Here is an 8,235-nt window from a genome sequence, read left to right on the forward strand (position 1 = left end):
GCGAAGGGAATGGTGTTCAAGTAGCAGCTTGCAGAATTGAGTGTGCAGGTCAAGGTCCCACTGTCTCCCAGTCCTCTGCAGTGTTAGTGGCTCTCAGTAGCTGCTCTGTAGGCAGACTGAACCTGGGAAGGATATGCGGGAGATGCCAGTCCTGCCTTTCTTTGTTCACCTAGGAAGTTATTTTTTCTAAAGATCCCTGAACATAAAAACCGGGAGCTTCAGTCCATTGGTGTGGAACACTGACTGTCTTTGGGGAAGCTATTGCATTAGCCATCCACAGATCTCTGTAACTCTCTGCAGCGAAGACATCTCACTCCATCACGTCTGCAACTTATGTTAGGGAGGGAGCTCTTGTCTCCACATTACCAGCGTTCTTTAGGAATCCTCAGGCATCTCTCACAGGGCATGCAAGGAAAGAGGAAAAATGGGAGCTTGCTCTCCTTCTCACTGCAGGAACTGGGAAATGGAAGTCAGCTCCAGAAAGAGAAAGGAGAGAGATCTGTTTATAACGATTACATCTTTGGCAGCGTCTTATCGTGAAGGATAAATTTGATCGGTACTTACCAGATCTCAATTGCTCAATCCATCTTTGCAGTTTCTAGCATATCTTGATAACACTTTCAAATGATTTACTTCTAGAGATTAATCTCTTCTGAACTGAACATTACTTTATGAATAAAAGGCATGCTAATTACTTATTTCTTAGAACATATTATAAACTATAGACTGCGGTGTAAGGAGAATTCTGAACTCTGCCAGATATGTGGCTCACTCCATGGAAGCCAGTGATCCGTGATTCACCCAGTTCTGTGTGGGAAATTTTAAAATTTAAAACAAGTGGACAGGAGACTGGGGAGATGGCTCTGTCAGTTAAGGGCTGTGTGCCAGTATGAAGACCCAAGTCCCCATCTCCGGAATCCAGGGAAATTTGGATTGGCTAGTGTGTGTCTGCAAACCTAGCCTTCCTCCATGGAGACAGGGATACGCAACCCCTTGGGAGCTTGCAGGCCAGCTAACCTGGTGTACACCATATGAACAAGATACCCAGTCTCAAACAAGGTAGAAGGCAAGGACCTCCACGTGTGTGCATGTGGTTTACACACGGACTCACACACATGCCTATGCATGTGCACACATAAGCACAAAAAGTATATAGCCAAAAGAATTCACTCCATTATATATATGATACTCAAGGACATTTGAGAAGCTAGAAGATTGGTCACAAACTGCAGTTTTCCTTGAGAATGACGTTATCTTAGGATGATTGGAGGCAACAGAAAGAGGTCACAGGGATGTAAGCCTTGGAAATAATGAGACAAAATTTCATTTCAGCCTTAGTTCTGTTCCTCCTTCTGCCCCAGGCACTGAAGGCAGGAGCTAGGAAGGTGGGAAACCTGGCATATCTTTTGGAGACGAACAATCTGATGTGATGGCTGTGACATTTAGGACAAGAACAGGATCGGTGACAGTGCTTGAACTTGAGGTGACTCAGCAAACCAGAGTACCCAGAGGAGCACTGTCCTGCTGTCTAGTCCCATCTCTGCCCTCACCCCATGCTGCCCCAGCCCTAGCCTTGTGTCAAGCCGTGTCTGTCAGACTCCCTGTCGCAACCTCTTCAGGCCTCTAAGTTTCCGCTTCCGCATTCCAGCTTTTCTGAAATTCAGTTGCTGACATCCCTTTTCTGCATCCAATCCCTCTGTCTTATCACTGTGAGGATAAAATACAAAGCACGGAAATGCATCCCTGGCGGACCTGACAAGCCCCATGCATAAGCGGCCCACATTGTCCATTCTGTCTCCTTACAGAATCTTCTGGGAAGCCTCTTATAAAATGCTTCCTACTTCCTGGTGCCACTGGGTCACCTCTGAGGTGGACGGTTCCTTATAACTAATCTTTGGCTCTTGCTCTCCTGTAAGCCTCTGAGAGCTGTCTCTCAGGCCAACTCACCTGTCTGCTTTCCTCGATCACAGCAGGACACTTCTCATCCCTTGTGCTTAGCGTTGGGATACGGGATACACGGTGAAAGTCCAGTGATGTTTTGTTTAGCAAATGAAAGGATTGTCCTTTTAATAGACAAGTGCTGGCCCTTAATTGAACCACTTCTGCAGTGATGTACCTGGGGAGTATAAAGGTTTGCCAAGGATATTTAGACAAAATGAGGTTAAAAGGAAAGCCCACAATGGAAGGCAAGATACGACCAGCGCACTGTACTGCACCGACTTTTTATGGTTCTTACAACTTGTACATTAGACGCCAGAGGACAAAGGAAGCTTTGACTGAAGGCCTGAAATAAAAACCTGAAATAAATGCCTTCTTAAAAGTGAGAATCGAGAAGCAGAAGCAAGGCTTTTTAAAACTCTTTTTTGCCTTTATATATGTCAAATCTGTTTCAGGGGAAGATTCCTTCGATAAGAAGTTGTCCTGAATTGCCATTTAATGTGCGACGGCACACTGCTTTAATGTGCTCAGATACACTTGCTTTTGAAATGTATAAACCAGAGCCCCTTTAATGAAGTTATTTCTTCATCACACTCTGAAAACAATCACTTTGCAGTCACACAAAGGACCAGATATTGGACTTTGTGGCAGAATCATAGCTGGATCATCGTCACCAGGACCTCAGAACTAGAATGACCTAAAAAAGCCATTGGTGCTTCTTACAGAGTGGCTAAGCCACAAAGGCCAGAGCAGCCAGACAGAGCTCAAGAGAAATGCCATCCTGAGGGTGCGGAGACAGCAGTGTTGGGCATGGACTTTTAAGCTGTAGGGAGGACTCCTGCCGGGTACAGTACGGAAGTTTCCAGACCATGACAACACAGAGCTCAGCTCTGGGCTGTGAAAGATTTGCAGATTTTCTCTAGGGGTCTTGCACTGTGTGGGTGGTGTTCTTAGGTTACAGAAATAATAAACGAGGCCCAAGGCCAGTGGCTTAAAGCAACAAAGCAGCTTGAGGGCTCACATTCTTTACAGCAGTGGTGTATGCGCTTCCAGTAGCAGGTTCTGATTTGTCAACTTTGGCGATTTGGACACCCGTGTTTTTAGATATGTTAATGACATAGACGCCACCCTGGAAGTTCACGACTTCAGTTAAGCCCATATTTCTGTTTCTCTAGATCCTGGGGACATTAGCCTAACGTCTAGTCCAGTAAAAGGAAACACCATAGGCTGCAGCATTTAGCATCTCCAACATCTGGATTCTCAGTTCATCAATTTCAGAGTCAGGAATTAGGATCGGCCAGGTTGCTAATTACCGGAATGTGATTGAGGAAAGAGGATTATTCTTTCAAGCTTTGAGCTTTGAGCAAATGGAAGGGTAATCTAGAAAACTATGAGAAGAATAGAATGTCCTCTTGGAGGCGTGTTCCAAGCTGTGTTCCGAGGGCCCTTCTGCTACTTGGTATGCTGAGAGAAAGGGTGGAGACATGTGGGAGGTATTTTGTGGGCAAATGAGCCAAAGCTGGGACAGTTTAAATGCGTTTTCCATTGCGACTCTCATAGCCTTGGACAGGCTGACGAGTCGTGGAAGCCATGGAAAAGCCCCTCAGACTGTACTGAACCAGTGACCCCAGTTTAGTTATGTTTAGTTATGCCTTTTGGTCTTTATTCTGTGGATGAAAGAGACAGAGACAGAGAGGGGGAAGGGAGGGGAGAGAGAGAGGAAAAAAGAGAGAAAGGGAGACACACAGAGAGAGAGAGAGAGAGAGAGGAGAGAGAGAGAGGAAGGGAGGGAGAAGGGAGGGAGGGAGGGAGGGAGAGAGGAGGAGGAGGAGGAAGAGGAGGAGGACAGGGAGAGAGAGAGAGAGAGAGAGAGAGAGAGAGAGAGAGCGCAAGCACACATTCCAGTACCAGGTGAGATGCTTCAAGTTGAAGTGTGAGTTTGAGGACAGGTTTCTGCATGCTTTCTTTTTCTGAGTCTCTTTATTTTTGGTTGTGAGCCTAGCCTTTAATGACTAAGCCCTGAGCTTCTTTATATGCAAACCTTTCTTCCATTTCTCCTCCAGAAGAATAAAACCTTCCTACATCCTGGTCTTAGAGGCTCGCTCTCCTTATGTCCACCAGCTGGTTCTTTGTTCTAATCCTGTAGGTAGTTATCCTAAGAAACCTGTAGTGGCATTTCCTTTTTTATTTTAATAAATAAAGCTTGCCTGAAGATCAGAGTGAAACAATCCCACTGGTCAGCCTTAACAATCAGACAGTGGTAACACACACCTTTAATCCCAGTAACCACACTAGTTTGCCATAGGAACCCGGCGGCACATGCCTTTAATCCCAGTGCTACACTCCTTAAATCCCAGAACTAGGGAGAATTATAAAACGGGAGGAGACAGCTCTTACACACAGTATCATTCTGACAGTCCTGGAGGATCTGAAATTGGATCACCATTTTCAGACTGCGGTAGAGTTGCTAAGAGCCAGTGTCTGGCTGTTTTGCTTTTCTGGTCTTCAGGTTGAACCCCAATTTCTACCCCTGAGTTTTTATGAATTGTGCATCAGAAACCCTCACACATCCATTCCTGCCTTCATATGTGTCTCTAGGAAGATCCTACACTAAAGTAACAGCTCAAGGAGAAGAGTCAGAAAGTTCTGGAGATTTTGATTCCTGGTCTGTTAGTTCCACTAATTCTTTAATTCTGGGACCGCGGTGAGACAGAACCTCACTGCTGCAGGAGTTTAAGGAGGCAGAGATAGAGATGGAGAAAGAGGACAGGATGAGGAGGGACAGGAGAAGAGGGACAGAGAGGGAGGAAGAGAAAGAGGGGGGAGGGAGAGGGAAAGAGGGGGAAGATTGAAGACCTGCTTTTCCAGCTAGGTGAAAGCTTTCTCTCCCTCCACAAATGGTGAAATGAAAGCAGAGACTACGCTTTCATTCGTGGCTGCCCAGATCCGAATAATCACACAGAAACTGTATTAGTTACAACACTGTTTGGCCAATGGCTTAGGCCTATTCCTAGCTAGCTCTTACATCTTAAATTAACCCATTTTTATTTATCTGTGTGTAGCCACGAGACTGTGGTCTATCTGGTATGTTTCTGGCATCTTTCCCCTTCAGCAGCTACATGGCGTCTCTTTGACTCCGCCAACTCTGTTTATCTCTGTTCAGATTTCCCACCTGGTTGTACTCTGCTAAGTCATTGGCTGAAACAGCTTTATTCATCAACAAATAAAAGCAACACAGATACAGAAAGACATCTCACATCAGTGTACCCAGCAAGGCACCAAGCACTCAGCCCAAGCCTGTGAGACTGGCTATTTCATGTTCAAGTGATAGCATCTCACTCCTGACCCTTAGAGGTTCACGGTCATCTCTCAATACACTCTGCTTCTAAGTTTCTTCAGAATATGAACAGTTTCAACATGCAATATTCTAATTTTATCATCTCTTCCAAGACTCCAGAAGGACTCTTAGTTGTGAGCCTTAATAAAGTACACACTCCATACTTTCAAAACACAATGTTATGAAATAAATATTATTCCCTTTCCAAATGGAAGGACAAGGAACTAGAATCAAAGTAAGACACAAATCCAAAAAGCAAAACATTCAGTTCTGTAGCTCCATGTCTGCCCATATGGCCTTGCCTTTGCAGAACACATGGACTCTCCCCTGGGTTACCTTCACTCACTGTCTGGATTCCCTCTGCGGACTGCCATGTTCCCGGTATTTTCAACTTCCTGGTAACTCCAGTGCATCTATCTCTACTTCCAGTCTCACAGCCCTACCCTATAAGAGACTCCCTGTATGTCACGGGGAACATGCCGTGTATTGTCTGACTTCTTGGGCCTTTAAAAACAAAGTAGAATCATCCATGACCCTATCATTCTGGCATCATATCTGTCTTTGAAAACAACACTGTGTAGATGATGCCTTGGTCTGCTACCAACTTGAGCAACGTCTAGATGCCCTTAGATTGTAACCATGTCAGCCCCTGACTGTTTGAGAGGCCAAGTGCGGTGACACAAATCTGAGAAAACAGTTTCTAGATGCCCCTAGAAAGCAGAGTACATCAGAGGTATTCTTTCCTCGGAGGAAGAGGGTTTTTTGTTTTGTTTTGTTTTGTTTTTTAAAAAATCCTTATTGGTTCATGCCATTGATTACATCATGGTGAAACCTGGTCAGTTCTTGAAATGTCTTTCAGTCAATTCCTAATGCCTCTTTGCACCATACTAAGCTTTTTAAAAGTGGCTTGCTGGACACACGTGTTCCTTAGCACCCAACTTTACACTTGCTTTTCTGACAAAGCTGTAAGATTTTAACCTCTTCTCTGGTTTTGGCTCTTAATTTTCACTATAACCTTGACTACGAGTCTCCAGGAATAATCATACCATATTACAAATGCTGGGCTGCCTTGAAATGACCTATGCTGGGCTATGTACTCAGTCACCTTTAAGCTCAGCCTCCCACAGCGTTTCTGGATACAGAAAAGTCTTAGGCAAGTGCTTTGCCGGAATGTATCAAGAATGGTCTCTATTTCAGTTCACAACAGAGCCCTCATATTCTCATTATGCAAGGCTCTGTTAGAAAAGTCTGCCAGAAACTTTACAAGCAGCTTTCACAGTCCACACTCCACTGATAATCTGAGTTCATATCAGAATTGCCCATTAGATGCTGATTACAGCTCAGGAACTTGCAGACAAGATGCAGGTTCGAACAACTAGTTTGAGATTTAAATAGAATTGATAAAATGCCCTCTTGATTTTTCACCAGTTTTGACTTAGATCTTTTTCAATTGCAGTGTTTCCTTTCTTTTGTTCGAATTTCTCCAAACTGACCTGGAATTGTGCCTTCTAGGACTCTCCAGTCTTCTGATAGTTTTCTAGGAGGTATAAAAGCTGGCACATCTCCCAAACTTGTCCACGAGAGGGCATATTTATTTTTTCCCTTGCCTCCTGCAAAGTTACACACTCTGAGACCCTTGAAGTCCTCACACAAATTGAATCCAGCCTCTGAGAACATTACGAGTGAGAGACAACCTGAAAGACCAAAGGTGTACTTGTTCCTGTCATTATAGGTCTCTCTAGAAATACAGAAAAGGAAGCACACACACAGTCCGAGGTGCAGATCTTACTTACATGAGGATGTTTTCAACATCATTTCTCTCTGTATTTGTTAGAGGTGATGTGTTTGAGTCATTTAAAGAAGTAAAAAAAAAAAAAAGCAAGCAAGTGAAAAATCATCACTGGTTTTCCTTCTAGCACAACTGACCACGTGAGAAATCAGAGGGAGGTGTGCATATGTATAGACCGCATCAAAGTTTGGGATTAGAACGATTCATGGTAGGCCATGTTATCCAGTTAGTGTAGCTCCCAAAGCAAGAAAAGTGTGTCCTCATTTAAAACTCACTCATTTCACCCAAATGTACGACAGACATCACAGCAATGCTTTTAGGCAGTCATTTTAAAATTGGAGAGCCAATTTAAACTGCAGACATAATTAAAATTAATAGCACAGCAGTTTTTGAAACAGGTGTCTGGAAAATGATCACTCTGGGTTGCTGTGGACTGGTTACACACCGACTTCAAAATGACTCTGAGGATCTCATGGTTAGCTTGGGTCCTGTCCTTGACTTGTAGGTCACATTTGCCTTTCAGTAGCTGACAAAGCTCTTGTGGAAGCCATAAAAGTGTAATCTACTTCTGTTTTTTCAAATTAAAACAAAAGGGGGTGTAGCATTTCATATTAAACAAGGCTGTCATTCTTAACGGAAGAGAAGGCCTTGAAAACAGTTTGTACAGTTCAGAAAGCCCCACTTACCATTTGCAATCTTAATCTAGATTTAATGTTACTTCTGATCCTTTGGAAAAGTTCGAATCAAGAATCAATCTCTTTTTTTCCTCTTTTCACGAATGACTTGCACACTATCAAAGACATTTCCAAACATCTTTCCTACATCTTGTCCAAAGCAACAAGATTCTTCATTAATGTTCTTGAGAATGCGTTGTGATTATGACAACTGTGGTATTATGGGAATTTAGAATTGCTTGTTTTTAAAATAGCATTCTTTAAATAATAAGAAGGCAGGGAAATTCAAAATCAGACAGCACTATGCATGTATACACCCTTCTCTGTGTATATGGATTTTTCTTTGGTGAGATACACATTTGTATTAGCAAAACAATTAGTTATCTTCCTCAAATATAGTTTACTTTTTCTGAGTTAGGTAGATTAAGCCCTGAACAGAAGGCCACTGTAGCATCCTCCCTTCAAAATACCTGTTGCTCCATCTTGTTCTATTACTG

Source organism: Myodes glareolus, chromosome 20, assembly GCF_982192425.1.
Source record: "Myodes glareolus chromosome 20, mMyoGla1.1, whole genome shotgun sequence".
Taxonomy (NCBI): domain Eukaryota; kingdom Metazoa; phylum Chordata; class Mammalia; order Rodentia; family Cricetidae; genus Myodes; species Myodes glareolus.